The sequence below is a fragment of the Xiphophorus maculatus genome, chromosome 23, assembly GCF_002775205.1.
Source record: "Xiphophorus maculatus strain JP 163 A chromosome 23, X_maculatus-5.0-male, whole genome shotgun sequence".
Lineage (NCBI taxonomy): Eukaryota > Metazoa > Chordata > Actinopteri > Cyprinodontiformes > Poeciliidae > Xiphophorus > Xiphophorus maculatus.
In genome coordinates this window covers 8,498,984-8,514,626 of record NC_036465.1, presented here as the reverse complement: position 1 = coordinate 8,514,626, position 15,643 = coordinate 8,498,984, and the positions used below count along the sequence as shown (strand labels likewise).

General features: G+C 40.6%; 1 protein-coding gene across 3 annotated transcripts in view; it reads right to left on the bottom strand.

The window, feature by feature from the left end:
- Positions 1–3,725, bottom strand: part of bcorl1 (BCL6 corepressor like 1) — a 29,283-nt gene extending 25,558 nt beyond the window's left edge. For 2 of the 3 annotated variants that reach the window (XM_023328375.1, XM_023328373.1), the window contains exon 1: positions 3,542–3,725. The gene's annotated coding sequence lies outside the window, so the exon portion shown is untranslated. Of the gene's footprint in view, positions 1–2,171; positions 2,194–3,541 lie in introns of those variants that run through there. The other variant, XM_023328376.1, reaches the window with a different exon arrangement.
- Positions 3,726–15,643: the final 11,918 nt, after the last annotated feature.

Below are 15,643 nucleotides of genomic sequence, written 5' to 3'. Positions count from 1 at the left end.
CGCTCGGAACTGCAGGTACCGGCATGCAACGCGCGCTCCAGCCGCTCAGGGGAATGGGGGATCGCGACCGAAGAGTGTAACGGTGCGCTAAACTGAAAAGGCTTATCGGGGCAACGAAGTAATGAAATGTGTGTGTGCGTGTGTGTGTGTTTCCTTCTTCTTTTTTAAATAAACAACGCGGGGTTGCGATTAAAACGGAGCGTCTGACTGAGTCAGCCCACGACAGGTCAATTAGCAGTCAGCTGGTGAAACGGGCTTTAATAAAACCCAGAGTGGCAGAGGTTTGGGTCTGCTGCTGGAGGACTAACATGAGGGAGCGAGAGGCCCTCCAGCTGCAGCCTGGCGGACGGAGGGGGATTTTAAAACATGTCTTCTTCAAAGAACCTCTGGTCTTCTGTGGCCATGTCATCTAACTTCACCAGTCTCTTTATGAGCTTCAGTTTCACATACATGGTCAACACAAGCACATTTTAAATAATTTCTACTATATTTGCCTTGTGGGTGTCATATCAGTAAAGTGATATAATGAGGACCAGAATTAGCCTTTTCCTTTTACCTCGTTCTTATTAAAATTGTTTTTTTTCCCCCTAATATAAATATACAGCACGGAACTGATTAAAAGTATCAAAAACATAAAATGCTTAGTTGCAAATTCACAAATTTGCATTGTTCCACAGAGATTCAGCTCAATTAAAATGAGATTTTCATTTTACTGAATCGAGCAGCTGACTTTGAGCCATTACAAAGACACTCAAAATAAGGCTGGGTATTATTTTGAATAAGATTTAAGTTTAATTAGAGAGAAAGCACCGCTTCTTACATTTTAACTCACCCACATGGGAAAACATGGGAAAACCCGTCTTACTTGCTCCATTTTTAAAAAGTTGATCTCAAATTGACTTCTTGACAACTTGATTTTTGCTGAAACCTCATGTAGTTTACATTATCACTGAAAATAGTCCAAATAGACCCAAAAGATGATTCAAGGCACAACACTGATTGGAAGTACCAGAAACATCTCAACCTTCAGTCACAAATACAACAAACATTAAAAAACGCTAAGCTGATGTTGGCTTTCTGGGAACTTTTGACTTTTAACTTGACATTATGTTAATCTCACTTCTTTATATCTATACAAAGTGTTTCTGACTTAAACAAATCTATTCTTATAATCTTCTCTCCTTCATAAAATCCAGAGATGAGCTTCCTGTGCTTGTGTAAATCTCCATTGTTTTCAAATCCAAATAAACCGATCTGAGATGTTGTGAATCAGAAATAGAGACTGTTTCACATATGGCGATGGAAACTGCTAACAACTATTTATAATGACAATGAAGATGGTAATTAAACAGATTTTAAACTAGACATGGGTCGATTACCGATGTCAAGGTATACCGAGACTTTTTCATTCAAAACCATTGAGCACAGAGTGAGAAATCGCTGCCCCTCCCCCACTAGTTGCTGCACTACTTATTGATGGCAGAAAGAGAGCTGCTACAGTTTTTCCCTTTCAGGAAAGTAAAGTCAGCTGTTTAAGAAATATTTGTAAGTATGTTTGCTTACAAAAATGTACAGCTAGTCAATAAATGTTACAGATGTGGTTATCAGAGCTACGATAGTCAAAATGTTAGATTATTTTAGCGTCAGAGGAAATAGTTGTTGATTTTGTTTGAAATGCTATGTAATTCTGTTAAAATGTTACGTCTATGCAGTGTAATCATGGTATTTTTTACCTGAGAATCACATTCTGGCCCAAACATTTTTGAGACAATATGAACTGGAAAACCTAATGAGTGAAACCTACTGAAACAAATATTTCATGATGATAGAGACAGCGCCTCTCTCTCTCTCTGTGTTGTGAGTCTTCAGCTCTGACATTGCAGAGCAGTATGTCAAAATCACATTTCCTGTTACCATAAGGCTAGTTTAGGTTCTGGATTCAGTTAGGTGATTTTAACTCCAGTTTGCACAGTCAGAATAATCCTAGTTTAGATTCTCATATTTCTGTGCTCACATCATGACAGGTAAGTCAATGGAAAACGACAAGATCCCCCCACCCCCTAAAGATAAACAGCCACAGGTCATTCAGCGCTCTTACTCCATAATCACATTTTGGCACAATAGTTAAGCGGTGCAGGGGACTGCGCTGTAATTAGGCCACTTGGTCTTACCTGAATCCAGACGGCAGAGCAGGCCTGCTGCTTTGCACGGGGGATCCACTCCTTTAGCAACAAATATCTGACTTTTCTAAACTCCAGCGTGGTGCCTGGTGGGGAAATAACCGCCCAAAACGGCCGGGCTGAAGCCGCGGTGTGGTGGGAGGAATTAGTGTGGCTGCTGCCGCCGTGCAGGACAACGACCCTGTCCACAAACTACTTCGCTGCTCCGCCGTGCAGGAGACTCCTGCCCTTCGCCATTCGCCCAGCAATGGCTGCTTGTAATCGGACAAATCGCTGACAGGCGGCCAGATGGGAAATCGGCAAAACAAATTCAAGCGGCCGATCAGTGAGGAGGGAAACGCCGTAGAGAGCCGTAACAGTCACACAAAGTGGGCAGCTGACACATCGCATTGTGTCTGAGCCTGGGGGAGCGGGCTGGGGAGGGGGGCAACCCGGAGACCCGAACCTCCGCGCAGGAGCTCCGGATGAAATCCCCCGGCTGCGACCGGCTGTTTTCTTTCACAGACTCCACACCGGATGTGTGAAGCTGGGAGTTTTTTTTTAATTTTTTCATTTCAAAACTTGTTATCCACGCCATTATTGTAAATCAGGGATGTGGTATTCCGCACAAGCGACGATGGCAGCTGCGATGCCACGGATGAATGCACTTTGTTTATGTTCAAAGGCCTGTTTTTATTTTGTTCAAAGTGTGTCGTCTTCAAAGTGGGCTCACATGCTCATCTAAGTGCTAGTCATATCGGAGATTATCGACCCTATTTAGGCCGCCATGCTTCACGGCGAGGAGGATGTCCCGTCTAAGTTGGTGCTTCACCTGGTCAATAATGTCGAGGCTGCGGGGAAGTCAGGACACGCAAACCCACAACAATGCCCTTCCATCTTGGTAGAAGTGATCAATTATTCCACAGTAAGCTACAGGAAGGACAGCAGCCGCTCACAGAAACAGTCCAGAGTGATGTTATCCTCCAGGTTAATGGATGGCCCTGTGTGCTATGTTGTGTTAAATCTATCTCCGAAATGTTCAAATCGCATCTACGGGGGGCTAAACTGTGTCAGGATCTGGATTTTACCCCGCACCCGGCACGCATGGACGGCACTTCCACGGATGTCATACCCACAACTTGGCTGTCCGTGTACATGTGACACGATCCCGCATTTAATGCCGCGGGATAACAGCGAAACATCACGCCAACTACTGTGGCTCCTTCGAGACACAAACCGGGAGGGGAAACGCAAATATCCAGGTCAAAGTTTGGCAGAGTTTTACTCGCCCTCGGCTGCGTTGTGCAATGCCCCCTTTAATGCCCCCTGCTCGCCCGTAACGCCTTTGTTATTAGTAATCGCATGGTATTGCACCGTCTTACCTTGCGCTCCGAGCCGTCGACAGCCTCAAAGCCCGCACACAGCGCAACAAGCGGCCGCCGCCGTCGCCCGGGCTTCGGTGAGGGGCCACGGGTGGGATTTTTGAAGCAGAATGAATACAGTAAGCAATTTTGGCTTGTCCTCGCGATCTTCCCTTATTGCCAGTTTTCGGTCTGCAGCAGCTGGAGATGAAAATCGCGCACCCTGGGTCCTAGCGCCGGGATAAGCCCTACAGGTGAATAACAGGCAGGCTGGCTGCTCGCTGGGTCTCAGCCTTTCATTTTAGAGCCTTCTGCTGCTTTCTCCTACATTATCTGACTGAAATGTAACGCAAAAGCAACCGGAATAAAGCGAAATGTTATTCTGAATAAGCAATGATTTGATTTGAACACACAGGCCACATTTAACTTTCGTGATAATGAGGACTGGAAACGCTGCTTCTGCCATTTTAACTCACAAACAGGTGTGAACACAGCACCTTAACTTCCCCTTATTGACTCCAGCTAATACACAGAGCTTATTTAAGGAGAACAGTTCTTGTTTATGAAAGTACTCACATTTTATCTCATTGCAACCACAAAACACAACATGTTTGATTGTGATTTTATGACAGACAACACAAAGAAGTACAAAAGTAGGATGGGGAGTCAGAAGTCAGATCACACATTGTTGTCACTTTTATAACAAACAGAAATCTGGAAAGTGTGGTGTGCTTATATATTCACCTAGCCTGGTGAAAGTCAGCTCCTAGCTCCTATTTGGATCTAAACTTTCGGCCACTGAGAAAATTGATTGCTTACTCGGATTGGATTCTGTCTATTCTGTTGAAGCTTTAAATTTTACTCAATGACTAACATTTGGCTATAATGTATGTAATGCACCAGTTCGACTGGAAACAGCCATCCTTTGCTGCCTTCAACTGCTTCCTCCCACATTATCTGACTGGAATGTAACTCCAAAAACAACCGAGATGTTGTTTTGGCAAGGTGTTATTCTTAACCATCCTTTGCTGGTTGTTTCCATACTTTGCTGGTTCCATCCTTCGAGGACAGAGGTGCCGAGCCGAACAAGCCGACTCTTGATGTTAATTCAGTATTTTGGAAGCGTGGCCAACATGGCATCATTCACTTCCTCCAATGCATTTCCTAAATTACAGGCAGACTACAATTCTAAAACAGCGCAGAAAATAAATGTCATTATCCACAACTTTTCTTTCTGTTCACTGATTGGTTGAAAGTCTACCAGAGAAATCAAGTTCAATAGGAGAAATACCAAAGGGACATGATAATTGAGCAGAATTGAACGTAGGAAGTTATTGGCCAGGCTAATATTGACCCTTTTTAATAAACAAAACCCCTTTAAATAAAGTCCAGTGGAAGTAAATGCCCCTAAAAGTCACCTATTTAATATAATATCAGCGGCTCTATGAAACCTTCAGCAAACAAAGATCAAGAAGACCAAAGGACACACAGGTCAGAGATAAAGTTGTAGAAAAATATAGCTTGTCATAAAATTGCACTGTATGCCAGATATGGTGCCAACAAACTTTAATCTTTGATTTCAGTGTTTTTTCCTGTGAATCCCAGATTCATGGATGTAGATTCAATTCAAAACACCCAGAAGAAGGCATGGTACTGTTTTAAATGAGCACGTTTTTACATTTAATTACAGCTTCCATCTTGACTTTGATATTAATAACGACTGAAAACATTGCTTCTGACACTTCAACTCACACACAGGTGAAAATAAAACACAATAAAACCTCTCCAGTTAAAACAAAGAGTTGCTGTGAAATCAACTAGTTTAAATTGAATGGATGGATGGACTTTGCTTTGGGCAGTGGTACGTAATGTTGGAACAGAAAAAGGTAATCTCCAAACTGTTCTTTCAAAGTAATCATTAAATTGTAAGAAATATCTTGGTGTGCTGCACCATTATGGCGTCTTTAATTAAGTGAATCCAACTTCTGGAAAAAGAGCCACATCAACTTTCTACTTGGCACACTGCAGCCAGGCAGGTACGTTTCTCCTGGCTAACGCTAAGCCAAACGCTGAGCTGCAGACTGGATTTAGTGAAGTGAGGATGCGATGCAGCTGCTCAGAAACAGAAACTTATTCCATCAAGCCTTCTATGCTTCATTGTTCAGATCCTATGAAGGGCATATAAAGACTGGAGCTCTGCAGCTTGTTGGTGACCTCTGCACACGGTGTCGCGACCCTGGGGCTTTTGTGTTATAATAATTTTTTGTGATTTATTTATGTTCAATAGGTCTTGCCATATTCTGTTCAGTTTTCTGTATTCATTAAAGCTCTGTGGTGTTGCCATATAGGTTCACTCCTTTCTGTTTAGTTTCTTAGTACTTGTGTTTTGCTGCTTTTACATTCTAATTTATTTTCTCAGATTTGTAAATTCATTAATTGTTAGTTCTACTCCATCTGTGTTAATTAGTCTTCCTCCCACAGCTGCGCCCCATTTCCCCAGATCATCTCTTCTGGTTCTCTTGTCATTTTCCACCCGTCTCAGTATTTTACCTCCTGGTTTTTCAGTGCTCTTTGTTGGATTCTTACGTTTCTCCACCGCTATTTTATGACCTGTTCTCATTGTGCTTCTGTCGTAAGCTTTGTCATTTTATTATAAAAATGTTCACAATGATCCTCAAAGCCTCTAGTCTGCATTTTGGTCCAGCTTCAACGACAGAAAACGTGACAATGTGTGCCTCAGCATCCGCTGACCTGACTCCAGATGCCACTTTGTGGCTGAGTTGCTGTCATTCTCAAACGCTTTCACTTTGGAATATTTAGTAGCGAAGAAATATCCTGGCAGGACCTTTTGCACAGTTAACATATTATCAGGATACTTTTTCTGAAAGCGACTCATTCTTTTACAAAATGTTTGTAGAAGCAGCTTGTAAGCCCAGGTGCTGGAGTTTATACGACTGTGGCCATGGAAGTGATTTGAATGTAGGAATTCATTGATTTGGATGAGTGAACAAATACATTTGCCAATGTAGTGCAATTTCTGTGTATGTCTAGTTTTTTTACAGTGAGCTTTTTGGGATGAACTCTTAGCTTTACTTCTCAAATTTGTGTGCAAACTTCAAGAGTTAACTGAATCCTATGGGATAACATTCTTCCCCCTAAAGATAAACAGCCAAAGGTTATTTATGGTAGTTCTATGACTCCATAATCACATTTTGGGATAGTAGTTAAAAGTATTCTCACCATGCTGAAATTACAACAAACACCAGGTTATAATTTACTGTTGTTCTCATGTAAATTTTATGTTTCTAGATATTTTTGACATCTAACAATAAAGATTTACTGTAAATTAAACACCTGTGTGATCCAAACATGAAACGCACTTTGTCACCTGAGGCAGAGGCACTCATGGTGCTTATAAAGTCAGGTGAACATGGTTGTCTCTGTAGGTTCCTGGGCATTAAAACACCACTGAGATAGTGTTAGGTGAAATAAGCAGCTGGCAGCCTTTAGATGTCTGGACAGTAGTCACTTTTTCCACATTTTGTTGTGTTAAATTCTTATTTCAAATTTTATCAGAAATAATCTCTTTCCTTAAAATTCTATACATAAATACTCAATTATGACAAAAAAAGTTAAAAAATGTTTTTGTAAATTTATAAAAAAACTAGAATACCAAGAAATCAGATGTACATAAATATTGTCAGCCTTTGCCATGAAGATCTAAACTGAACTGTGTCCACTAGTCAAACTTGGGATGTTTCTACTGCTTAAATGGAGTCCACCTGTGGTAAATTGAGCCGACTGGACTTGATTTGGAAAGGCGCATACCTGTCTCTACGAGGTCCTACAGTTGACAGTGCAGGTCAGAGGTCAAACACTAAGCATGAACTCAAAGGGATTGTCTGTAATGAGCTCTGAGACAGGATTGTCTTGAGGTTCAAATCTGGGGAAACGTTTCTGCTGCTTTGAAGGTCCCAGTGAGTTCAGTGGCCTCCATTATCGGTAAATGGAAGAAGTTTGGTACCAGTAGGACTCTTCCGGAAGCTGGCTGGCTGTCTAAACTGAGCGATTAGAGAAGAAAGGTCTTAGTCACTGAGGTGACAAGAACCTGATGGTCACTCTGTCCGAGCTCCAGAGAGGATAACCTTCCAGAAGGACAACTATCGTCTGGCCTGTAAGGTAGAGCGGTCAGACAAAAACAATCCTTCATAAACATGGTAACCCATCTGGAGTTTACCAAAAGGCTTCTGAAGGACTCTCAGACCAAAAGAAACTAAATTTTCTGATTTGTTGAGACAAAGATTGAACTGTTTGGTGTGAATGCCAGGCGTCATATTTGGAGGAAACCAGGTACGCCTCATCACCGTCTCTACAGTGAAGCATGGTGGTGTGAGCATCATACTATGGGGATGTTTGCAGCAGCAGGCACTGGCAGACTGACATTGTGGCATCATATTCAAACCCTGCACTTAGGTGTCAAAGAAAATCTTTTGCTTTCTAGTTCAGTTTATAAAAATAAAATAAAAAACTTATATGCTTTTGCTGTGTGATGCCTTACTAACTTTATAAAAATTTGTCTTATGATCTCAATTTAACTGTTACTTTTATTTGTTTCTTCATCTGTTTTATGAATGTATTTTACCAATAAACCTGACTTGTCTAATTAATCACAGCAGATTCAGGACAAACAACACCTTCCAGGTTCTTGATGTAGATGTTTGAAGTCAAAGTTTCTTTTTTGGATTTTTTTTTCTTCTATAATAATAATAATAATAAGCATCTTCACTTAAAAACTGCAATTTGTGTTTACTTTTGTCATCTTTGACTACTGTCTTAATTGGTTTGATGTTCTGAAACACTTAAGTGTGACAAATAATGGAAATCAGGAAGTGCAAACACTTTTTCACTCCACGTTATGTGAGTGTTTTTTCTGTGGAGGGGGATTTCTGCAGTCTGAACACAGTGAGTAAACAGTACATGTGCACTGATATCTGTGGGACATCTCTGTATATTATACATCCTGTATTCAACAAGGGAATATATTCTAAATTTTGTTATACAATATTTTTAATAATACACTAGAAGAGACGTGTCAGTGTGAGTTTACTATAAAGGAGGCTGTGGGCATGAGCAAGATAGTCTCTGTATTTCCTGTGTGAATAAAATATTGATGTTTAGGGTTCAGTTTTCAAACAGCTGCTGAATTTTGAGAGTTCAGAATAGTCTGCAGCGAGCTAAGGCATCTGGTGGAAAAACTAAAAAATATGAGAGTTTCATAACATGATATCGCTGTCAACAAACAAATCTGAGATAAAAAGAAATATTTAGCACAGACAACTCCTGCAGCATTATACATTTGTGTGTATAATAAGTCTGCATTGAGATGGGTGTAAATATAGTTCTCTTCAAATGACACAGAAGGCCGAAAAGAAGAAAATAAAGAGATGCTCTAAAAGTATAAAATGGATTTTTCTACCAGACATCATTGTCCATCTAAACTGACAGGCTAGACAAGGAGAACATTCATCAGAGCAGCAACAAAGAGGCAGTTCAGGTGGGAAAATCTGTTGACAAGACAATCATTAGCTGTAGACTAAATAAATTCAGCCTTTATGGAAGAATGGTAAGAAGAAAGCCACTGTCGAAAGAAAGTCATGACTTCTAACTTGCATCTGTCATGAAGGGGCCGCAGCAAATACATGCAACATGGTCTTGTCAAATTCAAACTTTCCAGATTTAATTCAAAACTAACTGAACATCATCCTGAACACAGCATCTCCAAGGTGGAACATTGGTTAGCAGCATCATGTGATGCTTTTCCTCCAACAGGAACAGGAGAAGCTGGTTAGAGAGGATGAATGAATCTAAACTCAGAACAATCCAGCAGGGAAACCTGGTAGAGAGAGGTTCACCTTCCAGAAGGACAAAATGCCGTAAACATGAACCCAGAGCTACAATGAGGGTCAAAACTTTTATGGTAGAATGACCCAGTCAAAGTCCAGGTCTGAATCCAAGTCAGAATACGAGGCGAGACTTGAAAATTGTCCATCACATAAACAATCTGGCTGAGCTTGATGAATTTTTCAAAAATAAATGGGCAGAAAATTCAGTCTAAATGTGTAAAGCTGTTGAAGACATTTCTAAAAGTACTTTGGTTGGGTCAAGTGGTGTCCAAAGTATCCACTGTCCTTTCTTGCTCTGCAGAGAGAGGTTTGACTGACAGACCGGTCCACCAGGTCATGGCAGTTAACAATTGTCATCCCACTGTTACCAACTCAGTCATTTTCTTGCTATATTTAGCAACATTTCAGACAAAATAAATTGGTATCGGCCAAAATCCGAATGTCAGGTTTCTTTTTTTAAGATTTTAAGGCTCAAGTGGCCTTTATTTGATAGTGTATTGACAGGAAAGTGGGTAATGAGAGAAGGGGGAAGACATGGAGCAAAGGTCACCAGGCCAGGAATCAAACCTGCAACAGCCACATCGAGGACTAAGGCCTCCTTATGTGGGTTGTGCTGAACCCCTGCGCCACCACAGCACCCTGATGTCAGGCTTCTTAAAGATTGGTCATCGGCCAGAAAACTGCAATCGGTGCACTCCTATACTAACTTGAGGTTTCATAAATGTTTTGCAAAACATCTCTAAAACTGTGTTTCCTTTCATGAATGTGTTGGTCTCAATAAATATAAAAACAATATACACAACTTTATTGAGGCAACGTATAAAATGTGAAATGTTGAGAAGACTTTTTCAGGGTAGTGTAAATGTATTTAAAATTTCACAGTCCTGTGTGTGTATTTTAGATTTTAGTCTGTTAAACTGACCAACAGGGTTTTTTAGGGGATTTTTGTAATTACTGCATTGGACATTGTGAAACTGCACCCACTGAGAGGGGAAAATATCTACAACTACACTTGTTGAAAGGTATTGCAACTTTACTGCAATGATTACAATGTCAGATCAAATGGATAACAAAGTCGGCACACTGCTGACCCTGGATCAGTGGTCCAGATTACAAGCAGCCGCTTAGTGAGGAATGAAGTCATGCAGCCACTTTATCCTCTTCCGCTCACAGACTTGCTGCAGAAGAAGATGTTGAGGACTGTTGTCTAATTCAGTTGTCTTTAGCTAGCTTTAATTACCTAGTATTAGTTAAGCATATTAAGTGCTGCCAGGAGGAGAATGCAGAGCCGTAATTTGCCGACAGCTGACATAAACGTCTTGTGTGGTGAGAAATGAGAGACGGAAGTATTGAACAAAGCAACTTGCAATAACTGTTTTTCCAAGTTATTTTTGCCAGCGTAATAGGTTTGCACCGATTGCAGTTTTCTGGCCGATCGCTGATTACCAATCTTTAAAAAGCCCGAACAGCAGACTCCTGTTTTGACCTATACCAATTTTTTTTTTGTCTGAAATGTTTCTAAATATAGCAAGAAAGTCGCTGAGTTGGCAAGAGTGGGCTGACTGTTGTTAACTGCAAATGTGCAGAAATGACCTGGTGGGCTGGTCTGTCAGTCAAACCTCTCCCACAGCAGAGCAGGAGAGGACAGTGGTTTGATGAAGTAGATAAGATCAGCTTCACATATGAGTATCAGCCACTCTCTGAAGTCCCAAAATTAAGGAAACGACTGGCTGATAAATCTACCAGTCGCTGTAGAAACAGCATAGCCATGGTTTCTACTTGTTCAAGTCAAGCTAATTTGTCTGTAGAGGTAACACACCTAGTTGGGACTCATAGACAGCGGCCTTTCCAAAAGTTGAAAATAACTAGCTTAAAAACCGACCCAAACCTTCTCCCCCTTGGCGTGTTTGTTGATTTGATGAAATTGCTGACTTTATCTGAATTTACATCAGATTATTGCATCTCCAGTGTCTTCGTCTCTTCTTTGCAAAGCAGAACAGGCACGTTTATGCCGTGGAAGAAAATGTAGTCCTTGAAAAGTATTTTGTGTGCTTTAAGCCCTTCTAAGTTGCGGTCTAATGGTCGCTGAGCTGCAGTCGGCCTTCATTTGGGTCGGATATCTGCCTTGTTAGATCCTGAAACTCACCACAGCTGAAATTATTTGGGTTCTACCCCTTGACCTTCTCCTGAAAGCGTCGAACCCGCTGTCTTCCTTCATTCAACCACTGCAGGGATGAATTGTTGCAAGAGGCCTTGCTTGTGCAGCTTACAGTGCCACATTCAAAGACAGAAAGCCGTGTCGCCTTGGCTATCAGAGGAGGGCATGACAGTGTGAATGCCTGACAGAAAATTACTTTAAAATCCAGATTTTTGTGAAGATTTGAACTATTCAAGGCTGATCAGCTGAAGAGCAGCATGTTGGAGTTTATAATTTTTCTTAGTTTCTTCCTGCTGCAGAAAATGTGATCTCTTGAAATTTCTTGTCCAGCTTTAACATTTTGGTCAGGACTGTAAAACTACCCGGTTCCAATGTGTCTGTGTGAGGTATCCTTTGTGTCTAGAACCTTTACTCCCTGTTTCGACTGACTGTTGGACAATTTGGCCACAGCCTGACAACAATGCCGCTCCACTGGGGAAGCCATTAAGTAGCATTCTGGTGCCTGTTTCTGACATGCACCAGGGCTCTGAAACTGCACCAAATTACACTAAAATCACACCATTCCTTCTGGGTCCTTATGTGTTTTTGTCAGCGAGCCAATGAAGGGAACAGTAGTACAATCATTTTCTGATGTTTTTGAATGAAATTAAGAAATCAAGCAGTTCTCCGGATCAAAACAATATACCAATGCGGCAATGCTGCTGATCCAATCTCAAAAAATTTGAATTTATAAAGATGCATTCACCTGCTGAAGGCTTTTAGATAACCTAGCACTAAACCAGCAGTAGATGAAATAATATCTTCAGTAACGAGCACTTTTCCTGTCTTCTCATTGCATAATTTGGTCCAAAGGCTTGTAAATTTACTTCTAAACAACAAAAAAGTGAATTTAAATCTGAAAAAAATGTGACTTAAGCATTATCCAAAAATCTTAAAATTTAAAAAAAAGGAGGCATGCATTGCTACAGGGCTCATGAATCACATAGGCTGGAGGTATTTTGTTGGAACAATGGAAGAATCCTCCAAACATGGGCTGGAGGATTTTAGCATTTTCCAAAAGCTTGATTAACCTGTTCTAGATATTGACTCTGCATTTTGTTTGATAATCGGTACCTTCTGTTGTCATTTGAAATATCAAAAACAAGGTTCTAATTACATGATGTTTTATTTAACTTTTCTGAGTAGCAAGAACTTAAGATGTGTTCAATATTTTCTTTTTGCATTTTGCATCGCTGTATTTTTTGACTAATTTGAAAATTTTCAGAAAGTAATGACCACATGATGAATTCTGACTCTCCCCACATATGATTTTATCTAATAATCCTGCCTGCAGTGCCGAAGCCTGGATCAGTGAAAATCTGTCCGGCTCTCAAGGTCTGCCATTGTACGCCATATGATAAATAGATGAAGCTGTCATCCCCATATTCTTGAACAAAGCCTTTCCGCCCTTCACTGGAGTGAACATGGCTGAAAATGAGAGAATTAGACTCAGAAGTTCGACAGGTAGAATCAAGAAGTGGATGAAAGAAAATAGTTTGATGTTAAATTAGTTTGATAGTCCAGCTACACTAGAATTATCACTTAAGGTTGATCTGCAACAAGAAAACAAAGACGGACAGAACTTCTTGTAAGATCGGGACGGTTGCTTGATTGAGATATTTTTGATGTGCACCTCAATCAATGACAAAAACACTAAATTTCCAAAATGTCCATACATTTACATGTAAAAGCACAAATAAATCTCTTAATTCAAAGACTCAGAAATGTCAAGTAAGAATTTATTCTTTTAGACTTTCATACAGTTTAGAGTCATTTTGATAAAATCCTAGTCAAAGTCCTGGAGTCACAAGAGTTTATTGAACATTCAGTCACAAAAAACATGCGCTACCTCTTCCACACATGTGTACTGCCTGTCAGCTGGCTAAAAGAAGGATAATACATTACATTTTTGCTTTCAACAAAGATAAAATTTGACTATTTGGAAAAAAATTGCAGTCACAAAATACTTGACGTTTAACCTAAATTAGTACCATGTAATAATCCTATTACCAGGAACAGAGCACTGTACTTAACTCCAAACTATAAATATGCCTTAAAAGACAGAAAAACAAAAATATGACTGAAGATCAATTAAATGCAATGAAAGCAATTAAAACAAACAAGGCCAAATTAAGCCTTGTTGACACTGAAAGAATTAAATAAAAATGCATTTGAAGATTATCTTAAGATTATTTTAAGGAGGCAACAAATACTGCTGTAGCCTGTAGCCACTAAGACATGGCTTTCTGCTGCTGCTTCACTCTATTGAGTTTATCTGTGATTGTACAGTTTGGTGTTAGTTGATGTGATGGCAGTGATGTATGTTTGTGCTTGCATGTTCTGCAGAGCAGGAACCTGCTGGAAAATTGTATTTGTTCTGAGTCAGGCCAGATTACTTTTTAATCTTTTCTTGTTTTTTTTGTTTTTTTTAAATAAAACAAATAAATAAAAATGAGATCTGCCATTTCTGAGAAGGGTGCTTATTTATCCTGTCAGAGGTATGGCAGAAACTTGTTTGTGGCAGCAAAAAAACATGTGGGTTCTAGTTTACACATGTATATATGCTCCCAGGGCTGGATTTAGAAGGATGTGGGCCCCTGGGCTGGGGCCAGTTTTGGTGCCCTATCAACTAAGGAAAATATATTCTATTAAAGTAAATTACAGTAAATTAATACATAGTTTTCATGTGACATCACACTTTCAGGAACTTTGTAGCTGGAAGCCATCTTGGTAGGTATCTGTAACTAACTGTCATGACAGTTGCTATGGAGTTGCTATGACAACAATAAACAAGCCACAATCTTAGAGCTAGCCCTCGCCTAGTTTCATCTCATTTATAAACAATATAAGTACATTACAACTATTACTCGATTACTAAATTTTTGAGTACTCTTCTTTCATTTTGTTGGTCTCAAAGCCAAAGCTTATCTATGCTTTGCATTACGCTTGCCTACCCAGATGGCGGTTAAGTGGCGTGGATCCCTTCCGGTTCAGACTTGTGGGACAATAACTCCATGTTGTTCCCAAAGAAATTGACTGTTACTTCAGAATTATCCAATACGTCAATACACTATCTATATTCATAAAAATAACAAAATATTAATAGAACTAAAAAAAAAAAAAAGGAAATAAAAATCCTTGTGGCCCTCTCAAAAATCGGAGCCCTCTGCTACTGTCCCTGTAAGCCCTTTCTCGACTCTGGCCCAGCAACTCCACAATATAGATGGTTGAACTTGACCACATGTGGATCAGAAATAATATAATATAAATCTAAACTCTAAACCTAATTGGATTTTTTCTAGTCTTTTAAGTAGATTGTTATATAATCATTCCACCCTGAGAAAGACCAGCTGATTAACAGATCCAAATTAACATGACATTCATAGTGATGATGGGCGGATGTACATTTCTTCACTGCGAATAAGACTCTTTCTGTCAAACTTGATCACTGTAAATGTTCCTGCTAAATATGCGATCTTTATCTCCGCGACATGTCCGTATTTTTCACACAACACATCAGTGTCCCACATTCACATGACATCATAAGCTGGCGAGGTGCAGCAGCAGCAGCAGCGAGCCATTTCCTTCAGTTTGACCGTCCACACACTAATCACGCACCATACCAGCAGGACACGCAAAAACAGCTTTGTTCCGGACGCTAATCTCGACTAGCTGCCCGTGCGAGTCGGCGGAAGACGAGAAAAGAAATAGGGACAAATTAAGGGGATTCGCTCCACTCCGTGTTTATAGTTCACAAGCTGCAGCCCAGGGTGATCAGAGACAAAAGCTAACCGTCCCAACAGGAATCGACCCCCAACTGGACGTAAACAGGGGCAGCCGAAAGTAAGCAGGCGAGCGAGCTGGGACTGAGGCGGCGCAGCGGCAGCGTGGAGGACACCGTGACTTTCCGCTCTGTCATTCCCAAACGTTGTCACAAACAACCGCGCTCTGCAATACACGCGTAACTGCGCATTCGTCTGGTGCCATGTTATATGCCGAGTCCAGGCGCTCGCGAAGCCAGTT